This window comes from Sturnira hondurensis, unplaced genomic scaffold (genome assembly GCF_014824575.4).
Source record: "Sturnira hondurensis isolate 20B ecotype Veracruz unplaced genomic scaffold, ASM1482457v3 Scaffold0007036, whole genome shotgun sequence".
NCBI classification, from domain to species: Eukaryota; Metazoa; Chordata; class Mammalia; order Chiroptera; family Phyllostomidae; genus Sturnira; species Sturnira hondurensis.
Genome location: NW_028079667.1, coordinates 1921988 through 1939453, shown reverse-complemented (window position 1 = coordinate 1939453; position 17466 = coordinate 1921988). Strand labels below are relative to the sequence as shown.

The 17466-nt window shown below is 42.0% G+C and overlaps 1 pseudogene; it reads left to right on the top strand.

Annotated features, from left to right (window-relative positions):
- The first annotated feature begins 13274 nt into the window (after positions 1–13274).
- Positions 13275–13900, top strand: LOC118990450 (nascent polypeptide-associated complex subunit alpha-like; annotated as a pseudogene).
- The last annotated feature ends 3566 nt before the right edge of the window (positions 13901–17466 follow it).

Genomic DNA, 17466 nt, shown 5'->3' with positions numbered 1-17466 from the left:
ATCTTTGGCCCAGGACTTTTTCTCTTGCTTTTCCTTGTGAACCAGGGGAAATTTTCTTTTCTTTTTTAATATTATTTATTTATTTTTAGAGAGAGGGGAAGGGAAGGAGAAAGAGAGTGAGAGAAACATCAGTGTGTGGTTGCCTCTCATGCACCCCCTACTGGGGCCTGGCCCACAACCCAGGCATGTCCCCCAGCTGGGAATTGAAACAGCAACCCTTTGGTTTGCAGGCTGGCTCTCAATCCACTGAGCCACACCAGCCAGGGCTCTTTTCTTTTTAAATTTAAATTGTATTTTTTCATTACGGTTGACATTCAGGATCCTGATTGTTTCAGGTTTCTAGCACAGTGATTAGACATTTACGTAACTTACAAATGGATCTCTCCAGTAAGGCTAGCACCCACCTCACACCAGGCTTACTCATCACAGTATCGTGGACTGTGCTCCCTATGCTGCCCTTGACATCCGCAGCACTGTTCTGCAACTGCCAATCTGTACTTCTTAATCCCTTCACCTTGTTCACCCAGGCCCCCAAGCCCCCTCTCCTCTGGCAACCACCTGTCTGTTCTCTGTATCTATGTGTCTGTTTCTGTTTTGTTTGTTCACTTATTTTTGTTCTTTAGATTCTACATATAACTGAAATCATATGGTATTTGTCTCTCTCTCTGGCCGACCTGATACAGGGGAATTTTAAATCACTGATACATATTACCTGTTTGCTGAATTCCCTTAGTCTGGCATGCAGCCGGCCTGCCGTGAGATACACAGTGAGCCACACGTAAAAGCCATTATATTCCATGACACTGAATGACTGGAGATATTGTAATCTGAGCAAAGATGAAAAAAGAAGAATCCTGCCAACATCCTGGTGTTACAACTAGTCCTCACCCACCAAACTTAATGATCTTGTTCCTTTAAAAATTTTTAAAGAATAGTTCCATTTTGTCCCTTTGAGAGCAGAAGCCTGGCCTGGAATGACTCACCCAGGAGGCAGCTGGTGTTGGCCCTGACCTCAGGTCATCACATTAGACTTCCAGTTTAACTGCAGATAAGATTGTATTTACTGTCGCAGAGATCAGGACATGAATAAAAGAAGACATTTTTTTCATGCAACTATGCAATCATAATACTACATAGCCTGAAGGAATTTGCAGAACTCACTTTGTGAACAGCACAAGTACATTGTATTAAGTTTGTATGTTTCCAGGTATTAGTTTATTTATTAAATGTAAACACAAAATACAAGCTATTCTGGTAACCATGTTTTAATAGTTTCTCTTTAAGTATTTGGACTCAACCTCCAGGAAGTGCTGGGTGTGTAGCCTGTGTGTCCTTGGGAGAACCACCAGGTGTGGGTTTCGTCTCTATGACAGTCATGCCTTGTGGAGGTGCAAGGTTGTCGGTCAGCTGTTCAGGGGCTTATAAGAGCTTCTTAACTGTTCCGAAGATTCCAAAACATACATGGCCAGTTAGCTTCCCCCACACATCCAGTTCTAAGAAAATATGCTTCAAACGAGTATGGTTACCTAACGATTAGTAATCATCAGTCATGCATGAGGTGCAGCTTCTCTTTCCCTAACCCCATGCATATGGGAAGGAGAGGGAGTGCCCATAGTTCCTTAGGTGGGCTCACTGAAATCCTGAACAATAACAACAACAACAACAAAAAACGAACAAGACAAAGCAGCCGGCCTAGCCTTTGAACAATGCCTTTCAGATAGACAGTTATCTGCCGGCTCTTCGTGACTTTCACCAGGTGCTTTGTCATAATGGCCTAAAAAGGGGCCTTGATGGGGCTGAGCAGCTGGTGTGTTGCCCGTCATTCAGAGAGCCCAGGCCATGCTACATCGTGCTTGCTGTCTAACCTGGTGAAGTGACAACAAAGCCCTATGGCCTTTTGGATCCTTATTGCAACTGCACCAAGGATCCAGGAAAAGGACAGTTCTGAACTACCAGGTGCACAAGAGGTGCTGCATAAATCAATCCTCATTGAAGTGCAAAAATAAGTAAAGGGGAAGGAGTAGTTCATTCTGAAAAGGCTTCCATCCCTTACTCTCCTTTCTTTTTCCTCTGAGGTAACAGCTTGAATGACTTTCGCCAAACCACGAGGGTGGCAGGAACAAGGGCGCAGGGAGAAGGGTGTGCTGGCAGGTGATGGGTGAAATGGCATTTTGGAGGGATTCGGGGTCCCCCCCAAGCTGCTCTGATTACTCTTCAATTCCCAGAGGGCTGAGATTTCGGCCTAAATCTAGCCAGGTGTTCTACATAGAGCAAAAGTAAACCACGAGAGCAGCTTTTGTTCTTCTAGTTCAAGGCCTAAACTAGAAGCTCTTCTAATGACCTCCTCAATCTAACTTGGGTTCTTCCTTGGTTTTCTGACCTGAGGGAGAGGTGAGGAGGGAGCCTGTCATAGTCTGATTACTAAGTTTACCTGGAAAAGAACTGTTTTAAGTCCTTTTTCTTTTTTACCTCAAAAGCTTCACTCCTCTCAACACTTCTAACAGTATCCTTAGTCATCACCTAGATATGGATATTTCCTTCCTCAGTTTGGAGGCAATAGGGAGGAAGCCTTGAGATTGTTCTGATGGTTGGATGGTATCCCCCAAATTCACATGCCTTCGGTTGATTTTACTATCTAACTCTCTGTGGAATCTGGCAACGATTAGCTCTCACCCACCCTCTCTCGCTTTCTCTGGCTCTTGAGCCAATTCTCAAAAAAATGCAGCAGAAGCATTTTTAAAATAACATATTGGTGTGTAAATGCCCTCTCCCTTGGTTATAACTTTCAATGCCTTTCTATGCTTTTAGGATAATTAACAAAACTCTGACCATGAACTAGAACACCCTGGCTAAACTGTCTAGCCTCATCTTACAATCTCTCTCTCTTTCTCTCCCTCTCTCCCTGTCTCTCTCACTCTCCATCCTTTCCTTTCTTTTTCTCCCTCTTTTTCTCTCCCCTCCTATAAGATGAGACACAAAGGATAAGTAGAAGAAAACTGGGCAAACATAACTTCCCCATGAATGTCTTCCCTGATCCCACCACCCATCTCATCTAGGTCGCCTTCCTTTGTCATATGTGACCTCTTTCTTTTGGACTTGTTCCCAGTTGGACATTATACATGCATGCAATACTCCATCAGACTGGAAACTCCTTGAGGACAGGAGTTATCCATGGGGCCTAGCTTAGTCAGGGATGCTGAGTGAGTGGGTCTCACTGACCACTCACAGTACATACAGGGAGGGGAGCAGTCCTTGAGAGGGCCACACAGGGTCAGAAGAGTTCTATCTGGGGAAAGAAAGAAAACTCACTTTCCATGGAGTTTTAAAATTGTCATATTTGGGAAGAAGACAATGATATGTTTTCCTTTTCTATTTTTCTGTACTTTCCTTTGAGGAAAGTGAGAATTGAAAAAAGGCATTAGATCTGATGATGTACTGTTCTTTTCTAGTGACCTTTGATAGGAGAGTTTCGGTAGAGTAATAAAAGACAAAACCGCAAGCAGTTGAAGGAGTAGGAGGTAAAGAGATGGCAGTGAATATTGATTCTTCCTGACAAGTTTGTACATAAAAAAGAAGAGGAAAGATAAAACAGCTGACTTGAGAAAGTAGTAAAATCAGCAGAAGACTGTTTAGTTACATGAATTTTTTTGTATTATTATAGAGACCAGAGAAGTTCTATAGGCTGAAGTGGAAGGAGGCAGTGGAAAGAGATTATGGAGGTGTGTTGCGGTTTCGTCCTGAGATAGAAGGGAAGAGAGAAGGCACACGGACCCAATGTATACTCGATAAATACTAATGTAACAAACCAGTCAAGTCAGCATGACAAGATGCCAGGGCGAACTGAAATCTCTGTGCAAGGGGTCTCAAGCAGCCACAAGCTCTCCCATGCAGGAATGTGGGGCCACTGATCCTGGAGATTGTGTTGTGCAGAAACTGCATTTTATGTGAGTTTCCTTTATTTTTAAAATTCCACAACTGATTTAAACAAAATTTAAAGAAAAAGAGTCAATATTCACTCAACTGGCTACCACTTGGGAACCTATATTTTAGCGTCTGTGTCTCCAGACCAGAGCTGCTGATATGGTATTTAACAGCTTGTTGAGATATAATTCACAAATTCACCCATTTCAGTGGATTTTAATTCAATTCAATTGTTTTTAGTAAATTCACAAATACGTACAACCCTTATCACAGACAATTCTGAAACATTTTTATCAACTAAAAAAGATTTTGGATTTGTTAGCTATCACTCATCTATTCCCCCCCCCCCAACCCCACTACCCAACCCTAGCAACCACCAATCTGTTTTCTATAGATTTGCCTACTCTGGACATTTTATTTAAGTGAAATCATATGTTACGTGGTGACTGGTTCTTCCACTTAGGGGATGGTATTTTTAAAGTGAAGAAATAGGAAGATGAATTTGAAGGCCTTTAATTTCAGTGAAAGGAAAAGCCAGGTTGTCCCAACACTGAGGTGGGTAGAGAGACAAGTATGTCAAGCTTTGAAAACCATCCTTCAAAAACGAGGGAAAGGCAAAGCCAGAACTGAGTCCTGAAGGCATTCTGCAAGCACAGGTATAGGACACGTCAAGGACTGGTCTGTGTGTAAACCTCCATTGTGATCACCATTCTGCACCAGTGCTGAGAGGCCACTGGTGTGTACAGATTTGGCTGCACCAGTGGTTCATACAGCCCAGGTCCAGTCTCATGATCTGTGTCTATGCCCCGTGTGTCACTGGAAATTGTAAATATCACCCTGGTTGGCAGCTGTTTTTCGGGAATTTATCCTTGAGTAAGTCCTTGGCTCTAGTCAGCAGCATTGTCCAGAGCAGGCAAAAAAGAAGAATAATCTAAGGATCCTGGTGCCTGGCCCCAGGATGTTGGGGGTTATCTCCCTGTAATAAAGACTGTCATCTGAAAACATTCTCTGCAGAGAAGTAGAGCATTTTGAGTTACTGAGTCTATAATTCCTCAAGGGGCTGGAGGTCTAATTTCAGGGGCTTGGGACTCATCAGCATTAAAAAATAAAAAGTCTTCTGTCACAGCGTACCAGGGGCCACAACTCTGGAATTTTTAGTAAAAACATTAGAGCAAAGGAGCATCTTTAACATTGGAGTCTGAGTTGGACGCAGAGCTAATGAAGATTACTAGACTGATGAAAAAACGACTGTTGGATGGCATATAATGAGCTCTGATGATGGTCACTTCCTTACAATGTTGCAGCTACAATTGGACCAAGTGACAACCTTCAACAGGCAGAGACCCACGTCCTTGATGGGGTAAACAACAGCAACATCCACCTCATCAGAAAAGTGGTCCCTGCCCTATCTTTCCAAAACTCCACCCAGAAAGTGATTTCTTAGGAACTTTCTGAAAAAAAAACATAGAGTATTTTGTTTGAGTAAAACTTTGTCATTTAGGAGAAGATGAGTATGCCTACAATGCGACAGAAATGCATTTCCCTGCTGGTGTCAGTCTGGGGGAAGGTCGTCCAAGGTCATGTGATGGGTTTCTTCACAGTCTGGGCACTCCAGGTCCTTTTTCCTTACTGCCCTGCTGTCCCCAGAGTGTGGCCTCTGCAGTGGCTGGAGTCTCAGCCTCAACTTCTTGTTTCAGTGAGTAATGGAAGAAAAGATGATGAAGTCGTTCAAAAACACCTTCCCACTATCCTATACGGAAAGTCCAGAGATTTCCATCTAGTATTTCTGTGTACATTTTATTGGCAAGACATAGTTATCTGGCCAGATTCAGCTGCAAGAGATATTAGGAACTGCACCTTTGTTCTGTATGATTACATGACACTTGGAAGTGTGATTACATTGGAAAAACTAGAGAATGGGAGTGTTAATCCTTAGACTTTGTGGCACTGAACACTAGTTACTTCTCAACATCCAGATTAAAATGTGAAGGTATATTGGATTATTTGCCATTTATTAGTGATCAGGAACTTGAAGAAATTGAATATTTAACAAACGTTGTTTCCTAGGGAGAAAGGAAAGGAGGCAAGGGGTGATCACAAAACAGTCATACAAGGCATCTAGCCTGGTTCCCTGGGGTTTTATTGGAGAATAGTGATGCCCAGAAAGACTAAGTCACTTTTCAAAGTTCATGGAGCCTGCCACAGCTAGATCCCAGGACTGATTCCCAACCAGGGTCTTCTCGTGCCTCATGGATTCCCATGTCCTACAGATGAGGAACCTGAGCATCTATGAGATGGCTTCCACTCTAGATGGCAGATTTAGGTAGAATGGCCTGGAGACCGGGGAGGGTGGGGGGAGAATCTTCTATTTATATCTATTGTGTCCCTTGCCAGTGCTGGTCATCTAAGTCAAGTCTCCAAAGTCTATAGATCCTGACACTCTTCTGCCTCTGGACAACTTCCCAGCAGATTACCATATTTTTCAAACTATAAGGAGCACTTTCTAAAAAAAAGAAGAAGAAGCACTTTCTTTCTCTCCCCGCAAATTTGAGAGGAATAATGGTTGTAAATGCTACTGCTGAGTTCTGTTTACACTTACATTGGTGAAATATTATGTTATTTGGGCTATTAAATATTTTACCACATTTTCTGCTTCAAAACTTTTTTTCCTATTTTTCTCCTCTAAAACCTAGATGCATCTTATGGTCTGAAAAATATGGTATCTTGCCTCTGCTTGAAATTCTTTGGTGATGAGGGGGCTGCTTTGAGAGAGCCTACTCTAACTTGTGCTGCTTTAGTTGTTACACAGTTCCTGATATGAGGTGAAAATGATAGCTTCCTTCCATTTTGTGAAAAGCTTTCAAATGAATTATAAATCATGCCAAGAAGTATTTGTGGGAGCAGCAGTTACTATTCTTTTTTTTAGATTTTATTTATTTAGCTTTAGAGAGGAAAGGAAGGAGAGAGGGAGAGAAATAGCAATGTATGGTTGCCTCTCATGGGTCCCCTGCTGGGAACTGGCCTGCAACCCAGGCATGTGCCCTGACTGGGAATTGAACTGCGATCCTCTGGTTCTCAGGCCAGTGCTCAGTCCACTGAGCTACACCAGCCAGGGCTATTATTCTTAACTTAATATCAAGATTTGGGAATGTGAATGGAAATTGCGATGATGGAGTCACTTATGTCAAAGAAAGGTGCCAGGGAGAATGGAGCTCTTCCTGGCATGAAAATGGAGCTGGAAGGTCGCAAACGGATTGCCTTATGCTTGTCCCCCCTATCAACTTTAGAACCAATTGTGAGATCATATCCTGCACTTTGCTTAGTCTTCACCATGACAACCAGACCATTTGTACTCTTCACCTTGAAAGGAGCCAATCCAGTTTACCAGCCAGTGACCTTCATTTGCATAGAGGACCTAAATGAGGTTTGAACTCTTAGACTTTTGTGCTTGCCCTAGAAGGGCATGTTGGAACTTGCTTACCATGGAATCTCACCACCCACACCTGACCAACCCTTTTTGAACTAGTCATCACACCATATTAAACAGCCAATAGGAAGTTTCTTTTGTTTCAAACTTTGTAGGTTTTGCTTCTATAAACCCCACCTTTCTTTTTTCTCTCCAAATCAATTTGAGTTGTTACCTAAATCTGTGTCTCCTGGATTCAAATCCTTTAAGACCCCTAAGAAACTTATAATTCACTTTACAGTCTCAAATCTTTATTGGTTGACAGGACATATCCTGGAATCACAACGTTTCCTTTAATAACATAATTTGTAACATTACTTAAGACATACAACTAGTTGAATATGTAAAACTGTTCTCATGGTTGTGTTTGTGAGTTCACAGGTCATTGGTTACTAAATTTTACTCTTTTCTATTTAAGAGGCTAATTTGGGATAAAAGGAGACAAGTAAACACTCAGAGGATGAAGGGATAGAAGACTGATGTATTTTTGTATTTTATATGCTTGTGGGAAAAACAAAATCTACAAAATTTTTAAAAACTTTCACAGGTCTTGATTATCATATTTCACCTTCCATGTACTTATATTTATAATTTAAAACAAAGTATGATGGTAAATTTTATTATTTATATTTCACCACAATAATTATTTTAAAAGGGGGTTATTGTCCAGGAAACAAAAACATAGGCATAGTTTTAGGGCTACATGCCTTAGATTATACTTGGTCTCTGCTATAACCCATATATCCATCTGAAGGAGCATTGCCAACTAGTGAGGCAAATCTTGCTCAATGGTTTGGTTTTGTAATAGGTATACTTTTTTAAACCCCTAAATGGACTGGCAAACAAAATATAGAGATATGGATTTTTAGCCCTGTCTATTTTAGAAAATCTTAAATATACATTTTCTAGTAAATAATTATATTATCCCAAATAGCCATATACATTTGATTCTTCACACACACTGCTTACTGACACATATTTTTCTTAGAATTATGTCAAAAAGGAAGAAGTGCTTTCATCATTAAACTTGAGCTGAACTCTACAGAAGCCCATCTGAATCACCAACAACCAACCACCAAGATGTTCAACTGTAATTGAACATCTAGGCCCAGAGGTCAAGGAGCACACAGGAAATGAGGGTTCTCCAGGAAAACGCTGAAAAGCCGAGTTCCCTCAAAGGAGGCTCTTCCAGATCTGGGTTATGTTCATGTTACTTGACCCCGTCTAGGAGTTAGTCCATCTTCTCAGTGTGTGCACACACACTGAGAAGATGTGTGATCTGTAATTTCTTTTTTTTAATGTTTTTTTTTTCAATCCTCACCTGAGGACATGCCCATGAATCCTAGAAGGAAGGGAGAGAGAGAGGGAGAGAAATGTCTGTTTGAGAGAGAAATGTCCATCAGTTGTCTTTCCTATACAACCCAACAGCGGACTGATCTGCAACCTAAGCATGTGCCCTGACCTGGGATCAAACCCACTACCTTTCAGTTCAGGGGACAATGCTCCCACCAACTGAGCCACACTGACCAGAGCTCTATAATTTCCTTGGGGTAGAAAATGACAATTGCCATGACGGGTACAGATATACTAACATAGGTGCTTTCAAAGCAGGCTCCATTGTTTACATATGTTTGTCAATAGTCCAATAATTGTTGGATGCTATACGAGGACAGAGGAGGGAGCAATTGATTTCAGCTAATGCATGAAAAAAAGGTCAGAACCACTTTCACTGTAAAGGTTCCTGGCCCTGCGAGGATTTTCTTTTCTTCTGGAAGGAACTCGTGCAAACACTTCATGAAAAGAAACTTCCCTTAAACTCGGAACAATCAGTTAGCGAGCAATCCTTTGGCATAAAAAAGATTCAAATATGTTTTGCCCAGGGTTCCACAAACACCAAATACCAATATCATCTTTATCGACCCAGTTCAATGTGAGTTGCATTGTGAGGGGTGGGTGGAGAGGGACATATGAGCCAAGTATAGCTAATTCATTTTCTCTCAGTTTCTTTGAAGTGACAGCCAGAGCAATCAATGGTTGTTAAGCTTTTTTTACCTGCAGAACCTCATCTTTTTGCGAACAAATTCTTACTCCAAATCCCTAGGTTAACGCAGCTGCTCAGGAGGAAGCAGCAGAAGCCCTTTGAGTGAAGTCGTTGGTGGAATCGCAGACTCGCGGAACAGCTGAAGACCACTGACAGCCTGACACGGCATGATGAAAATCCATGGAATATGTGCTTGTCAAGTAAAAATGGGCCCAGGAAAACCCCACAAGGCTCCCCGAGGTCTGCAATGATTTATTTTCTGCTGCCCCCACCCAACCCCCCCACATCAGGGAATGGGGAACTTCACTGCACTAAGGATTGCACCATTGTGGACAGCCTTTCCTCTTTCACTTCTCTACCGTGGTCCTTTCAACACAGAATTTGCTTCAACACCCTCTGCCTTAAGGATTTCAAGGCAGTGACAGTGGAACTTCAATAGAGTCAAATAGAAGAGCTGTTACACTGGGGAGAGGAGTTATGTGTTGTGATTGAGAATCAGGGTTTTAGAATCTGACTGCCAGGGTTAAAATCCAGGCTCCAGGACTCACCAGGTGTAGGAGCTCAGACAATCACTTACGGTGGTTAGCCCCAGCTTTCCTCACCGGCAGTGTAGGGACAGCAATAGCACCTGCCTGGTAGGGTTGTTCTGCGGACTAAATGAGATCACAACTGTGAGTCCCTTAGAGCGGTGCCAGGTGCAGAGTAAATGTTCAGTAAATACTAGGTATCACTGGGAACATAGTCGCATTGCTTGCCTGATGCATAACAACTAGCTCAAGGAAGGCTCACTTCTTTTGCTTCAATTTTCTTGGCCACCTGAACATTCCTTGCTGGTTCCAAATCAAACCTGCAGTCTCATGTGTGTCCTACGCATGTTCCTATGCATAGGTAACTTTGAGAGGTACTGCAAGTATCCAGATGTCACCAATTTCTTCCTGCTCCCTACATAGCAAACTTTTCACGACAATTCCCAGAAGTCTAAAAACATCTAACATTTGTTGGTTCTAGTTTTCCTCAAAAAAAACTTTGTTTTTCAACCCTTAGAGTCCTTTTGCTTGGCTTCTTCCTTGTGTCATGAATACCCACAATTCAACAAATATTTAATTGGTACACATAGGACTGACTACATAATTTTCAATACCAAATGCAAAATGCAAGTGTGGGTGACTTTTTCCACAATTAGTAAGAATTTCAAGGCAGTGACAGCAGAGCTTAAACCAAGTGCAAGGCCCTTCTGTTCCATGTTCACAAAGTCGACCCTGAGTACAAATCTCAGCATCTATAAAACCTTTGTTGGTTTATGCCATAGTCCAGATGGGATGTTCATTTTACACAGCGAGATGTCCTTTAGTTTTATGCGTGAAAGTTTGAGGGATAGAAAACATGTATGCCCCAAAGACACTTGTCTATTCCTCCCACAGAAAACAGTTTGTAAACATAAGAAAAGAGATTCTGTCTAAAGCCTCATGATGACAATGGCAGATTCCTGTGGAAGAAAACCGCACCCGTTCTCTCTCTGCTGTGGAAGGAATTAACTCAATTTTTATTTCCCTTTAATTCACCTGGGACACTTCATTTTAATAAACTTCCCAAAATCTCACCTCTCAAAAAATATCTCACTATTCTTAAAGGTGTTAGAGTCACTATATACAGAGGAGTGCTTCTTTTGGTGTGGTGTGAGGAACCCCTCATAATCTCTCATAGGAACCAGCCTCCTCTCCTGCTGTTTTAATGCTGATTCCCCCCAGAAGCAGAGCCTGAGATAAGGATTTAATTATCCATTGTTTATTGGAAGATGTAGAAAAGTAGGGAAGGAAAGGTAGTAACAAAAGGTGAATTATGAAGCCAGCTATCACAGTAGATTAGAAGTTAACCCTGCAGAGAAACCTTGAGATTCGGTGTGAAACACACACCACAGAGTTACATACCTGAGGGCTGAGGGTCCTGGGGTCTCTAGGGACCAATTCCCACCAGTTGCTGATTCCCACCAGTCTACTGCAGAGGGGTCTGGGCTAACTCCAGCCAGAGCACTCTGGGATGGTGAGGTCTCCAGGAAGGCAGAAGCTGGTAGCATCTGTTATACCTGCAGTAGAAATTCAGAAAGAGGGTCCTCAAAGCAGACAGCTCTGGGTCTCAAGATCAGTGCTACTGGCTTGAAGCAGAATGATTTCGGGTAAGTTCACATCAGGACCTCAGCTTCTCATGTATAAAATAGAAAGGTCACCACTTAACCTACCTTCAGTGTTGTCGGGATGATTACAGCTGTGTGAAGCATCAGACAGCCATTGGTATATAGAGGTGCCATTAAATTGCTTTTTAAATCAGTATTTCTCAAAACTAAATATTCATAGCGGTCCCTGGACAATCTCATTCGAATGCAGATTCTGATTCAGTGTACGGGGGCAGGCAGGGGTTCTGTATTTCTAACAAGCTCCCGGTGCTGCTGCTGGTCCACAGGCCATATCTTTATGCAGCAAGATTTTAAAATAGTTTAAAATTTATTTTAACCACTATACACCATAAATCATTGAATGTTTTTCCCAGATCTGTTGAGTTTAATCATAGCGACAACAAAAAAGTTTTATATATCTGAAAGCTGTTATACAGAATATAACATCCAGCTGTGTTAATCACTACTAATAAACTTAACTGCCTGGAGTTCCCAGGGCAGAGTTACACAAGAGAGAAAGTGCAGAATGAAAAATATATAGGATAGATAAGGGTTTCAGTATCATGGGAAACCTAAGGCAAGATAAAAGTTGCATCATTACTAGGGAATGAGGAAAGAGAAGAGAGCCCAAAGGCATATTTCTAAGCAATTCATGACATAATACAAAATTGATGTGATGTGCTTTGAGATGTCTCCTATGTACAATTCATTATCTAGGGTCGTGATGTATAAGAATGCATGTGATGTTTGCAATCTGTTGAAGGGAGCAGACACATATATGAAGATACTAAGTAAAAATGGAAATAAGTAGTTTTCCTTAGTGGAAAAGCTGTTAGGCACAAGCTATTTTGGTCTAGAATACTCAGGCAAAGTGCAGTTGGAAGGGGATTTCATCTGTGCCTTCAGAGGATGGATTAGTTTTGGGTTTAAACATAATACTAAAAATGTATCAGGAAAGAGTCATACCTTTAATAAAATGATTGTATAAGACATGCCTCAGAAAGGCATTATTTAGGAGTACATGCTGGTTACAAATGGTGGCCCACAAAGCACTTGTTGACCTTGGCTCAGGGAGGTGGAGGTCAAGAACCAAGTGGCCAGTGGGGGCCTCATTGCTCAGATTAGGGAATTTGGAGTTATATCTGGGTTCACAAATAAATTTCAACAAGAACTTGCTGTGCGACTCGAAAACAGTATTCCCTCTGAATCTCTGTTCTTATCCATGAAACAATGATTTCGTGATTTCTAAATAGGATTGAAGTAATAATAAAATAGTTCATGAAGGGCAATCTATATATATTACTTAGCACAGAGCCTGGTCCATATAAATGTTTAATAAATAGTAACTATTAACATTGTTGATGTAAGAAGTTTCTAAACCTATTGAGAATTTTTATGATTTTATTTAAGCCAAACTAACTCCATTGCCAGAAAGCAAAATCTCAACAGATTGAGAAAATGCTCCAGAGAATGGCAGTTTTGTAGTTGATTTTATACATCACAATCAAAAGAAGAGGCATAAAGAAGGTTACATGAAATTCTTTGGTGATAGATTAGAGAGGCAAGAGAAAGCAAAGTGGGGAAGTCTCTGAGATTTGGATAAAGAATAAAATGGAGAGACAGCTCTAGCTCAACTCTCCTTCTGCCTCCATCTTGGCTCCACATTCCCTGCACAAATGCCTGGTGAAGCTACAGAAACTGTCCCTGCTACAAAGCAGGAGTTTCCACATCCCCAGGCTGAGAACAGAATCCAACAGTGACAAACCGGTACCAGAGCTCAAGGAGCAAGATCCCACACGCCCATCCTTGCTGGCAGCAGCAGCTGAAGTCAATGAAGAACCAGTCAGTAAAGCAAAACAGGGCTAGAGTGAAGACAAAGCATGGAAGACTATGTCTAAACAGCGTCTTTGACAAGTTACAGGGGTTCCTAGGGTCACTATCCAGAAATCTAAGAATATGACTTTTGTCATCACAAAATCCAGATATCTGCAAGAGCCCAGCTTCAGATACCTACATAGTTTTAGGGGAAGCCAAGATTAAGAACATATCTGAGCAAGCACAGCGAGTAGCTGATGAGAAATTCAAAGTTCAAGGTGATGCTGTCTCAGACATTCAAGAAAATACACAGACTCCAACTGTACAAGAGGAAAGTGAAGAGGAAGAGGTTTATGATACAGATATGGAAGTTAAGAGCATAGAACAGGTCCTGTCACAAACAAATGTGTCAAGAGCAAAGGCAATCTGAGCCCTGAAAAACAACAGTAATGATATTATAAATGCTATTGTGGAATTAACAATATAAGCATATATCCCTGCTTGGTGTGGGTTGGGTGTCATATCACAAACCAAAAGGTCGCTGGTTCAATTCCCATTCAGGGCACATGCTTGGGTTGTGGGCCAGGTCCCTGGTTGAAGGCATAAAAGAGAACCAATGTTTCTCTAGCACATAGATGTTTCTCTCCTTCTCTTTCTCCCTCCCTCCCCCTCTCTATAAAAATAAATAACTTTTTTAAAAGAACAAACAAACCATGTAACCATCTAAAAATGAGGATATGGGGGTGTTCAAAAGAGATATTGCAGCTTAGTTCGAAATCTGTACTGTTTCTACCATTATATAAAGTTATAGCTTTTTTAGGGGAGAAAAATGGAGAGGAAATACTTCTTTTACATTGGTGGGGACAGGACATTTACATCACATTAGAGGTGTTATGTGGGGAACAAGGTAACAATGAGGGGTTCTGTGGTCTCATGCTCTGGTGGGAGAGTGTGCCCTGAGAAGTCTGGAAAACGGGGAATTACTCTGGCATTCCAAAGGTATATTATCTTAGATGCATGAAGACCGTAGACAGGCTTCATTAAGGTTAAACATTGACTTTTGTCTAGGAAGATACCAGCCTAGGACAGGACTACCTGCATGACTTACTTTTACTTTGGAAGTTTTCATCTCAGATGATCTTATGTGGTTACTTTAGCTTGCCAGGTTTAGTATGTGGCCCCTTTTTTTGTCTACAATGTATTCAAAGCAGAAAGGAAAAAAGCCAGCAAAAATTTATGAAAAAGAAGAAATAAACCTCATCATGGTCAAAGCAATGCATAGAACCAGGAAGTTCTGGGCAGGGCGTGAAGGGGTCACATAGACTGTAGCTCCAAGACACCAGGAAACACACAGCTTCAGCATATACTGTCAGTGACATGCACACAGAAAATTTTAGTCCTCTCATAGAAGCAAAGGGTGAGTGCTATGATATGCCATTCAAACCACCCCCCCACCCCAAGAACAAAGACGGGATTGCCCCACTACTGGGAGTGCCTGTAGCTGAAGAGAGCCACCTTGCCCAAAGTCACACCCATTCTCTGGGTGGCCACGTCCTATGACAGTTTAACACAGGGATGCAAAGTTTCAGCCTTCTCACTCCAGTGGAAAACAGCTCTGAAGGGTCTTCCCAACTTCAGAAGTCTCCACGCGGTTGAGTGAAGCTTCATTTAGACTGCATCCCATCTCAGTTTCCCCTCTGTCCAATCCTGTTTCCTTTCATTTTCTTCCATAGGTCTTGAACTCAAAGGCACACCTTCATAAAGCCCCTGCATGACAATCTCCACATTAGCATCTGCTTCCTAGAGAATCCAGCCTGTGACAAGTGGTACTGCTAGTGGTAGGGGGAGGACAGACAGCCCCTGGCGCAAGGGAGCGCAGGTGTTAAATGACTGCAGGTAAGGAGCTAGATGACATTCTGGTAGAAGAAAGTACATTGACTTGTGCTGGTTTCTGCCACTGGAGAAATACAAGGGAAATACTAACCATAAATCCATGGGCTTGGGTGGCTTTTCTGACTCAGTTGAGGTGTTGGAAAAAGATAATCTAGGAATGAAAGGCAGAGGTTCTCCTTAGCAGCATACAAAGAAGCTCTCATCTCCCTCAGCAGAAGAGCAAGAAAATTGAGCAGTTCCCAGAATTAGTGTAACAATAGCTAAACTTCAAAGGTTAAACTCTTAACTTAGGCAGATCTACTATGCTAAGGTCATGGCCCCGGTTGAGTGAAAATCAGACCCTGATATGTGGGGACACCTGGTTTGATACCCCAACTCAAATTTTGAATCTCCAGATTCCCAAGAGCCTACAGAAGTAGTATATCCCTTCCTATTAATGGCCAGCACTCTTCTCTTACTTAAAGAAAATGCAGAAGACTTTTTCTTGCAAGACGGCATGTGGCAGTCTCAGGATTTGGCCCTATCTACCCACCTGGCCTATAGTATAAGTTGTAGTAAACACAGCCATGCTAGGCATGTTAAGAGAGAAAAAGAACTATACAGCAAAGGAACTACAAGACATAGCCATCTTTTATAAACACAAATTAGAAGATTATAGATAGGATTGATTTCTAAAGGTGCTGGGCTAAGGAGAGCAGAAAATATTATTTTAAAACAGTTTATTAATTTGAGAGACTCTTTAGGATACATGATTTAAATTTCTGGCGAGGACACCAAGAGACAGTGCAAACACATTCCCAGGATGGCTCCTAGAAGCATGGACAAAGCAGTAGCTCACACTAAGTGGGAATAGAAATGCCAGAGTTGCCACAGCAGATGGTAGAAGAAGTGAGTGAAGGGCTCGGGGAAGCACACAAGCTACAGTGGGTGCATTACGTATGGAGAAACACCCACCAGACATTGGTGTTCCAGAGAATTCACCACCTACTGAAGCAACAAGATGGCCCTGGTAAGAGGACCACCAACATCAGTAAAAAGTTCAGCGTTGGCATTCTTTAGCAGACCAGGGCTGACAGTAGGAAATGCCATGACAGAACAGGACTCATCGATAAAAGGACATCACACACACCCCCCACACAAGCGCACAGTAGAGGACAGGTGGTGGAACTTAACCATTCCAAGCCAGGCAGATGCAATTTTCCTAAGGTATGGCAAGGCCAAAATGGTACTGGATGGATCTGACTTGCAGATAACTGTGGAGGTGATTAATAGAAAACTGTCCCCAGGGGGGAAAACAGAGGGTTACTAAATCTATAAATAATCATAGATATATATATATGATTATGTACTGCGTAACAATGCTTCCATCAACAATGGACCACACATACAATGGTGGTTCTATAAGTTTACATTGAAGCTGAAAAATTCCTGTCAGTTAGTGGCATTGTAACCATAGTAAGGTTGTAGTGCCATGCATTTCTCTTTTGTGACAGGGTCAGTCTATCGACAGTAATGCTATTGGCTAGAAATGCCTGGGGCGCTCATCCGGTGCTGGTGAGTTCTGCACAGACGTCTAGTCTTTCTAAAGCAGTGTTACAACTGGACCAACCCTCCTGGTCCTTATTACCTTGCAAGATGCCCTTCAGCAAGAACCTTAGGAAACTTTGAAGAAAAATATTTATTACTTCTAGGCCCTGGAGATTACAAGGGTGCCAGGGACACACAGGGACATGGGGTGGGGAGGGAGCAATTGGGGTTGAGAGCGGGCAGGGAGCTTTATCAGTGAATTTAAAACATAAGAACAAGAATTTAAAGCACAGGAAGAGAAATACGTAGCCAAGTAGTCAATAATGGAAATCAACCACAAGCTAAAAGAAGCCTCAGTGAGGGAGGCAGCCTGACTCTTTGGATATCTTTACTGAAAATAAACTTTGTCAGAGGGGATGACTCTTTGAAGGGAATGCCACAGCAATCAAAGCTTAAATCAGGCACTAGCATTACAAAAAGAAAAGCCAGCCATCAGGGTTTACACCACAGTTATTAATGCTGCTGGTGTTAACAACCCTGCTGCAGCTGCCAGCCGTATAGAAGTACAGCATGCGCAGTTACAGTCTTAGGCTATACCATTTAGTTTTGTGTAAGTGCACTCCGTGGTGTGTG